The following is a 7,827-nucleotide window of genomic DNA, read 5'->3' as shown; positions in this document are numbered from 1 at the left end:
CATAAACTTCTGAAATAAAATTTTCATTTAACATTAAAATCACAATAAAAAATTATATTGTCAAACTCAACAATGTCTCTTTAACCAAGCCAATGATTTAAAGGTACGTCATTCTCAAGGAATGTGCCATTTTCTTTTTAAAATTAAAATAAAAATTAAATGGAAGCAAAAACTCAACTATATATATTTTACTGCCCCATAAAATGCCAACATATGCTTTTAAGGATATTCATCAAAGTTGCCTTACTTCAGTAATTGCAAACCCACTTTTTCCAAATTTAGACTTACTGCTGAACCGCCAATGCGACCACCCGATCCTAACATTGTCCAATTGCGTGCAGCCCAGCAGGTCTTGGATTCGTGCGTGCAATCCACTTATTGATTCTCCTTCCATCATCTTGATGTTGTAGAGTTTGTTGATGAGGAGATTGCATTTGTTGACTTTTGTGTCAGATGTTCCTTGATGAAGTTCTATGAGCTTGTCCCATAGATCTTTAGTGCTGATGAACGGACCGACTTTGTTTAACTCTTCTTTGGTCAACCCACACTACAACAAAAACAGTCATAGACATCGGTGGAAAACCGATGTCTATGAGAAAATCGACTGATGTCTATGAAGGCGTTGTAAAAGGTCTGACATTTTAGACATCGGTTTTTAACCGATGTAATACCACTCAACGACATCGGTTACAAACCGATGTCAAACCGATGTAATATCACTCTACGACATCGGTTTCGCAACGGTGTAAATCCGATGTAATATGTAATAGCATAACAACATCGGTTTCGCAACGGTGTAAAACCGATGTAATATCTGTTCAACATCAATTTAACAACGGTTTTCGACCGATGTAATATCACAACGACATCGGTTTGGCAACGATGTAAAACCGATGTAATATATGTTTAACATCAATTTTAACAACGGTTTTCGACCGATATAATATCACAACGACATCGGTTTGGCAACGATGTAAAACCGATGTAATATATGTTTAACATCAATTTTAACAATGGTTTTCGACCGATGTAATATCATAATATATAAATTCATCAAACAAATCACAAATACAAAAGCATCAATATATTTAATCACCTCAATATTTACAAATAATCAAAAGTAACTAACAAAAATTATTCTTCTTGCAACATGTTACATTGTTTTCATCCTCCTCAACGTTTACAAATAACCTTTTGACTGCTGTACTACAAATCCAAAAGGGAAAAGTAAACAAAATCTCCATATGCTGCTGGCTGAAGCCCATAAGTACTTCGGAATGGATCAAATCCAGAGGAAATATTCTTTTATTATATGTTCCATGAATTCAACATCTTTGCCTTGTTGGCAGCTAGCTCCAGCAATAATGAAAAAAAAAAGGCAAGAGTTGATCAGCACCCGTAGATAAATTTGCATGTCCAAATCTGTGGTATCTTATTAGCAAAAGAGGAAACATGCACGAGCTCTTCTTCTATTCGAGAAGAAACTCCCTAGCCAGTTCAGGACTCTTAGCATGCTTCTGTGATCGGGAACCATCCGCATCAAGCTCATTTCCATCTTTCTCCATTGCATCATCATCCTGTTTTTGTAAATAAATTAAGAAGCAAAAAATAATATCAATTGAATAAAACAATTTCATGAGCAATAGTCCAACTATATCATCCTTGTAAAGCTAATAAACAACAATTTCCAATGGCAAATACCTCTTCTTCATCAGCTTCCTCAGCTCTAAGTGATCCGCATCAAGCTTCTTCATTCTAACGCTAACACCTTCGGTGATTGTCACAAAACCATCGCCTACTATAAGCCTGTGATGAACACAAAACCTAAAATGTCAGTTTGTCCTTTACTTGTGATGAACACAAGATCAAGTCCAGTTACTTGGACCTTTACATTCAAGCCAACATCTTCAAAGCCTAAAATGTCAGTTTGTCCTTCTCCAGTGCCAATTGCCCATTCAAAATGGTGATAAGATCCAATTGCATCAGGAAAAGACTGCTGCCAGTCAGCTTGAACAGTATCTTCCGTTACCTGAGAGGTGAATATATCAAGGTCATCTGTTAGCTTCCACTTTGAATAGCACTCTCCATAACAAATTCACTAGCTGTTTAAAATACTGACCATCTGACCAACTGTGTTTCTTCTACATCTAGTGTAGATGGTTTGACTAGATTCTCCTACAAATAAAAGTGCAACCTATTGCATCGGAGATTTAGGGGATACTCAGACAAGTTGGCACCCAAAACTATACTTTCGTCAGAATATTTTATAATATGGATTTTGTTGGCTTACATATTCTAAATTACAAGAGAAACAATATTTTGTTTTAAATCGTGCTAGCATAGGAGAACCATCTATACAGATCCAATACACCTACAACAGAGAAGGGGAGAACCATCAGCAGCTAGGCATGACAGAATGTTGGAGGTGGCTCATTCATGTGTAAAACAATGAGAGGAGAAGGTTGCAATGGGAGGGAAGATGCAGAACAGTTGAGCAACACTAGTTTACTTGGCAAATGCTGGTTTGGACAAAAAACACTTGACTCAGATCCAGTTCAAGTCAACCAAAATCATGTCCCAATCAATTCAATTCTAATACTACACATTTAGAAGCTAAAAATCCTCTAATCTAATACTACAAATTTAGCAACAAATCAACACCTAATACCTTGGTCCATTATTAAATAATAAAATTTTAAACAATAATCAGGAAATCCTATATGCTAATCTGTTGTGTTCCAGTACTTATGTCCAAAATTTGGTCCTTCTACCAAGTCCCCATGCCCACATTTTCAAAGAAAAAAAAAATCTATACACAAACCAAATACTAATCTCCGAGTCTAACTAATATAGTCCTACATTATGATCGGCATAAATGCAACTTAATATTACAAAAGATTCAGACCAAATTCATATATTGCAGCAGAAAAATATAGGTTAACAAACTCAATATTTTGAAGGGTGGAATACACAAATATAACACAGATATAAAGATAATAGGAAATAATGAGACAATTTTCATTTTAAATATTCATTGATGCACAATGCTTTCAACTCTGAGCAAGTGTTGACCAGATTGATTCAACTATCATCTCATAGCAACACTGCAATTCTCCTATTTGTATCTTCCCATAAAATGTTCTCTATTTTTTTGTCTTCCTACTTCCTCTCTAATTAGGGAAGATTGTTAAATCTATCTTCTCTCTGGCTATTAGCTGGTCGGAATTACAAGTAACTTAATGCCATGTTTTCTCTTATTGTTTCTTTTATCCTGACCATACTATAAGTTACACAAATCAAAGTTCAGTAAATACATCAGATAAAGACAGGAGGGTCTAAATCCTGACAAAGAGAGAAACATTGCTATGAACTATGAAAAAATATAGTATTTTTTATGGAAACCTGTTAGCCAAAATCATCTTATCACTCTCTATCGAGATTTCCAGAATTAAAAACAATAACCAATAAAATGTAAGAATAGTAATTGAAACATAATAAATTCCTAAGAAACACACAAAATTAGCAAAGCGGATAGTTGCGAAGCTTTGTTATTCGGCGGAGGATTTGTTTCCACAAAAGAGCAATTCATGATCAACATCACTTCAGATAAAATCACCCAAACAATCATAACAAAAACTAAAAGATCAATGCAGCAGAAGTGAGGTGCACAGCTGACGGGTTGAGGCGGAGGAGAATATGGGATTTCCAGAGGTAAACGCTGAGTCGGAGAGAGGTGGGAAGTTGAGGCGGCAGCGAAGACGAGGAAGTGGGGCCGCAACGTTGGGGAAGAAAAGGGAGGCGGGGCGACTAAGATGGGTCTGAGATTCCGGGGAAGATGGGAACGTTCAGCAGCAGAGACAACGATATGAGGTGGAGATCGGAGGAGAGAGGTTGAGGAGTCCGTACCTGGTTGCGGCGGCTGTGGCGGTGACGATAGGGCAGAAGAAGCGAGGGTTTGGGGTTTGGGATGTGAACGGAGGAAAAGAAACAGTCTATATATATATATAATCGAAGAGCCCTGCCAATATTCCAAAAATTACCAAAATAGTGCCCCTCTATAATTTTATAACTCATAATATCTCTTACAGGTACTTTGCTCAAAATAATGATAATAAAGGGTGTCTTTTTAATTTTTGCTTATAAAAAATAAAAAAACCCTAGTTATTTATAACCCTAGTTAATTTTTGCTACAAATCTGTTAGCTTCCACTTTGAATAGCACTCTCCATCACTAGATGTTGTATTTGTAACCTATAATCCATCATAAGAGGGTAAAATGATTAAAGTTCATGTTCAATAATAAATATGTAAATATTTAAGGTACTTACATGTTCATGGAACCATGAAATAAAACTTCGGTGGTGCTTATCTTGTAACCACTTTGCACCTTTCATAGGATATTTTTGCTTCAGGTATTTACTCATGATCAAAGAAATGGTTAACTAGATCAGATTATACCTCAATTAAAATCCAAGAAAATGTAGGACCGATCTTGCCCTAGTTTCCCCTCAAGCTCTGGTCTTCTCCAAGCTGGCAGCAAGGGCGGAGGACTGAGGAAGGAAATCAACGGCGGTGGCTCCCCTATCTTCCAATTAAAATCGTTGTCGAAAGCGCAAATAGACATCGGTTTTAAAATGTTGTTATAGCTTCCAAAACCGTTGTTGGAAGCGCAAATAGACAACGGTTTTCAAACCGTTGTCGTAGTCTTCAAAAACCGTTGTTGAAAGCGCACATAGACAACGGTTTAAAACCGTTGTTGTATCCTCAAAAAACTGTTGTCGTAGTCTCCAATCAACCTCTCAAAGACAACGAAAATAGACAACGGTTTTAAATTGTTGTTATAGCTTCCAAAACCGTTGTTGAAAGCGCAAATAGACATCGGTTTTAAAATGTTGTTATAGCTTCCAAAACCGTTGTTGAAAGCGCAAATAGACAACGGTTTTTAAACCATTGTCGTAGTCTTCAAAAACCGTTGTTGAAAGCGCACATAGACATCGGTTTTTAAAACCGTTGTTGTAGCCACCAAAAATCGTTGTCGTAGGTTCTAACCGATGTCTCAAAGACATCGGTTTTTGTTAAAACCGTTGTTAAAAAGTAAAAGACATCGGTTTTGACATAAAACCGATGTCTTTTGAGTGTTGTTAAAGACCACATTGTAGAGTTTGGGATGCTTTTGCGTCAACTTCAATCTTTTTTTTGGTGGTTGCATCTCATTTGTCGCAAGACCATGTGGAAGGCTATCGTTATCGGTTAGGATTGTGGATCCTGTTTAAATGACGATCCACATGTTCACTTATGTCTTCAGGTGGTACTCCATTTTACCTTTCCAGTAGATGAAGTTATCTTCAGAAAACAGAAGTGGTCTTGCAGTACTGTATCATTCCTGATGGGCCATTAAATCTCACACACAAGAAAACAATGAAATGTACCAAGACTTGGTCTTGGATTAGTAGTGCGAGAGAAAATTATAACGAATTAAAAAAATATGAAAAAACAAAAAACTTGCTCGACTAGTGGTTGCACTGTGTTCAAGCATCCCTCACTTTGATACAATTGTAGGATCATTGAGAGCGCTAAAGGGGGGTGAATAGAGCTATCGAAACATTTTCAAATTATGTAAAGATGCTAGTAAAATCTTGCGATCAGAGTTGTATAATAATGTAGTGAAAAATAACAAACACAAGAAGCAAACACATTGATATTTACTTGGTTCACAGCCACAAGCTGCTACTCCAAGGCCCACGATCAGATGACCATCTTCGACGGACAATCCACTATATAACTCCCCCTTTTACGAAAGGGAGTTAGCGAATACAAAAATGTAGGATCGGTAACAATGATATCGTCCTTTAAAAATGAAGTACAAAATTAAGTGTTATCGAAGGAATGAAGATGATGACTTCTTGCGTAACTCTTCGGCGTTACGACGATGTTCCTGGTTAATGTTTCGTGTGCAGACGGTCGTCATTTATTTGTAGAATGATGCTCTGAGGGGTCTCCCTCGATGCTCTTTTATTAGGCTTTTCGGGCGCCTGGAAACCTTTCCATGTGCCTCCACGTTGTTTGTCGATCCACCATCGGCGCTACTAGCTTAGCATTTCCAGACGCCTGTATCCCTTTTTGGGTGCCTATATACTGACGTGGAGGTTTCGGATGAATCTTTGACTCTGTAGCACCTATCCAGATCCGGGGTGCCTGGAACCGATCCGAGCGCCTAGAAGCTGAAGTGTCTCGACCACTAGGACTCTGTCATCTCACTGTTTCGCTAGTCCCGTTCCACTGACGTTCGTCTGGAACCAATCTGGGCGCTTGGACTCTGGTCGCCTAAATCCAGATAAGGGTGCTCGGAACACAAAGTTTCAGCCCCCTACTTTTTTACATTACAAGTTAGCGCAAAACTGAAAAACTAACAGGAAAAGATAACAGTTTCACAACTGTTTTGGTCTTAACTTCGGATTTCCAATGAAATCTTAGGTCAGATTGACGCCTACTGTTCCCACACTAGGAACGCATTCTTATCCACTTCACTTGGGAGAATTTACTTGTTTGTTAACCAAGTCCTCCAGACTTGTTGAATTTCTGCTTAGCCTCAATCTTCGACCCTCAGGATTTTCTACTAGACATCTAGTCCACCTGACCTACCTAGACTTCCACTGCTAGTCATTTGGTCCACCTGACCTGTCTAGACTTCCACGGCTAGACATCTGGTTCATCTGACCTGTCTAGACCTCCACTTGGTGCACCGGAGTCTTCCTACCTAGTCCTCTAGACCAGGACTTCCCGCCTAACCATCTAAGTTAGGTCTGTCTAGCCTCAGTCAGGACTTCCACTATTTAATTTCCACTAGGACTTGCCTGTGTTTAACCTCAACTATGACTTTCCTGTGCTACCTACACACTTAGATTAGCTCATTAATAATCACCACAAACTTAATTAACTTGAACCTTTTGTCATTATCAAAACTAAAGTTCGATTATCTGGTGTTTCTTGCACCAACAGCTAACTCTTGAAATACACACTTAGTGAGTCAAAAGATTAAACTTGAATTTAACTCAAGGTTAATCAAATTTTAGACAGTCAAAATTAAGTTAACCAAGATAAAAATAGAAAATCATCTCACACAACTCATAGGATTAACTGTGTGATAATCTAAAAATGAGATAAAATTAGAAATAAATTAATTTTAACTTTAACAAATTAATTTTTACCTTAATAAATTAATTTTAATCTTAACAAATTAATTTTTTTCTTAATTAATTTAACCTTAAAATTACTTTAAAATTTAACCAAATCATTAATCCTAATCTTAATTAATTAAATTTAACTTAAAATCTTAATTAATTAAACTTAAAATCTTAATTAATTAAACTAAATTTAAAATCTTAATTAATTAAACCAAATTTAAAATCTTAATTAATTAAACTTAACTTTAAAATCTTAATTAATTAAATTTAACTTTAAAATCTTAATTAATTAAACTTAACTTTAAAATCTTAATTAATTAAACTTAACTTAAAATCTTAATTAATTAAACTTACATTTTAAAATCTTAATTAATTAATTAAACTTAAAACTTTAATTAATTAAACTTAACTTAAAATCTTAATTAAACTTAAACTTTAAAATCTTAATTAATTAAACTTAAACTTTAACTGAACTCTATTTAATTAAACTTAAACTTTAACTGAACTCTATTTAATTAAACTTAATTTAAACTTTAATTAATTGATTTAAAATTTAATTAAATGATTTAAACTATAATTAATTGGTTAAAAAAATTCAACCCAATTAAAACCCATAAAGGCCCAACCCAACCTAATCCGAACGC

At 35.8% G+C, this 7,827-nt stretch overlaps 1 long non-coding RNA gene across 1 annotated transcript; it reads right to left on the bottom strand.

Annotated features, from left to right (window-relative positions):
- Positions 1-1,102: 1,102 nt before the first annotated feature.
- On the bottom strand, positions 1,103-3,958 carry LOC141812836 (uncharacterized). Its single transcript, XR_012600355.1, has 4 exons — positions 3,907-3,958; positions 1,886-2,029; positions 1,702-1,806; positions 1,103-1,577 (listed from the first exon to the last, which is right to left on the bottom strand). It is a non-coding gene; the product is annotated as an uncharacterized LOC141812836 (long non-coding RNA).
- Between the last annotated feature and the right edge of the window lie 3,869 nt (positions 3,959-7,827).

This window comes from Curcuma longa, chromosome 20, assembly GCF_044706935.1.
Source record: "Curcuma longa cultivar G26 ecotype Majalengka, Jawa Barat chromosome 20, ITB_CL_G26_1.1, whole genome shotgun sequence".
Taxonomy (NCBI): domain Eukaryota; kingdom Viridiplantae; phylum Streptophyta; class Magnoliopsida; order Zingiberales; family Zingiberaceae; genus Curcuma; species Curcuma longa.
Note: the sequence above shows the minus strand (reverse complement) of the source record. Positions and strands in the feature narration are given on the sequence as shown.